We start from the raw sequence: 2,428 nt of genomic DNA, 5'->3' as shown, positions 1-2,428 counted from the left end.
TGACTCATTTTTGTTGGAGTTGACTCAAGACCCTGATAGGTCAGCTCAATTGCTGATGAGCTGACTCAATTGTATGGGCTAGGTCTATATATTTCTATTTATCTTCATGTGTGCTGACTTACTATGACAAGTTGATTCATGTATCAAGATGAATTGACTCAATTCTGTAAATAACTTTATTGTATGAGATACAATAAAATAGTTTAGATTAGAAATTATTTCAAGATCTAAGCTTAAATCTATGTACATAATGTACTTAATTGAGAATTAAGATTTAAAATTATAAGATCTAAAATTATGAATTTAAGATCTAAATTTTAATCCATAAAATATGGACTTCAGATATAGGTTGAACAAATTAGATTTAGAGGTGAAACTACAACTAGGGTCATTGATTAGATTAGGTTAGAATCTTTTTCGATTTTGAGCAGTTGATCAAACATACTTAAGAGTTAGTTGGGATTAGGTCAAAGAAGCTCAAAATTGAATTTAGTTGTAGTTGGTCAAATTGATTCACATGTGTGTGAATTGATTAATTCAAGACTGAATTTGGCTCAGCAGTTCGAGTCTGGATCTATAGGTTAACTTAATTAATTCTAATCAACCAATTTGGTGTCTAAGGCAAGTATTAGATGGTGGTTATTTAATTGATTTCGTTATCTGACCTGATCAATTCATTGGTATTTAAGAAAAGTAATGGGGGGACTCCCACTCATTTTTACTTATCTAGTCATTTTGGAAAATTATGTTTTGTATTAGGTTACTTGTTGATCCGAGTTCACCCATACCGATTAAGTTGGCTAGACATAAAATATGCTGACCCAAACTATATTAGTCATTACATCAAATGTATGCGACTAATTAGAAGAGATCTGAACCTAAATCTCTTCATTAAATATTAAATCTACTGGTCTTCCATTATTGTAGAGATGCGGGCACCTTTTCGATGTTGATCATTCTTGGCTGGTTATAGTAGTTTGATTGCATCGAAAAAGTACAACCACTCTATTGGCATCAGATGCCCCGAGATAAAGATGGGGTTAGGCCTAATAACTGTTAGGTGAGGGATTCAATGATGATTTTGTACTCGCTGGTGAACAGTGGATCGGATTTAACTAAGAAATGTACTAATAACTATAAGGTGAGGCCACAGGACTTAGAGACCATATCGCTGCAACATGCTTGGAGAAGCATCTGGATAAAGAGTTATCCATGCATTGGTATACATATCATCAATAATTGTTAGGTGAGGTATCATACATCGATGAGACCGCAGCATCTATTAGAGCTACTTATCGTGTTAAGGTTTCTATTTCTCCACCCGAGTGTGAGAGACTCGAAAAATTAGTAGGAGCTTTTTATTTGTTTTTAAAGTTTCTAGAACAAACTATTATAAGTACAATCATCTAATTAAATCTTTACTCTCTATGATCAATTCTTCAGTTTCCAACCCTTTAGCTCGAATCCTAGATATTAACTACTTAATCAAAATCAACTACATATTCTGGCTCAAAAATCTAAGAATAGTTCTTTGCTTTTAGAAATTAAATCATGTTCTTGACCAGATTAACTCAATGTCATCAGCTTATCTAATTCATAGTCAATGAGCTATACTTGATAAATGGTTGGACATTGATAATTAAGTTAAGTACTATAAATTGGACTTCATAGTTGATGAAATTCAATATATGCATAAGGATATGTAGACTATCAATAACATGCTGATTCATCTGTAATAGTTGTGAGATGATCAGAATTGCATAGTGCATGAGATGAATGATGAACAGTTTATCTATGATCGATGATCAAGGATATTGAAGAGCTTGAAAAGCTCGACATGATCATGCATAAAAAATTACTAATAGATTTGATCATGTGATCTCTAATTCATTTGGATAGTTTGTGAAACTATTATATGAATAAATATTATAGTACCTTAACTGAATTGGTCAATATGCTAGTAACTAAGGGACTTTGAAAAATTCAGAGGAGCTAACTTGGAGAACCTAAAGAAATATTGACACGCCTTTAGAAGATATGTTGAATTGCTCAAATCTGATCTTACGATTTTCTCTTTTTGATTACTCTAGTACATATTATGCACTTTAATATAAGGTCTAAGAAAGGAAGAGGACTGAGAAAAGGTGAAATGACTATTTTGAGTCGGCAATGGTGCAAACGTTGCACTGAGGCCATGAGCACCTAATCTCGATGATTATCTTTTGAATTTAGTTCATTATCATTTGCATGGTGATGCATTTGTGAACTTATTTGAGCAAAATAGTGAATGCCATTAGGTCTGAGAGATTAAGAACCAAATAACCTGAAGTATATAGATGGTTCTTTTGGCTAGGTCATGTATGAGAAGAAATAATTTGCTGATGGGAGAAAATAGACTTTTTGGACTCATTGACTGTTAAGTCATATC

Source organism: Elaeis guineensis, chromosome 15 (genome assembly GCF_000442705.2).
Source record: "Elaeis guineensis isolate ETL-2024a chromosome 15, EG11, whole genome shotgun sequence".
Classification (NCBI taxonomy): Eukaryota; Viridiplantae; Streptophyta; class Magnoliopsida; order Arecales; family Arecaceae; genus Elaeis; species Elaeis guineensis.
Note: the sequence above shows the minus strand (reverse complement) of the source record.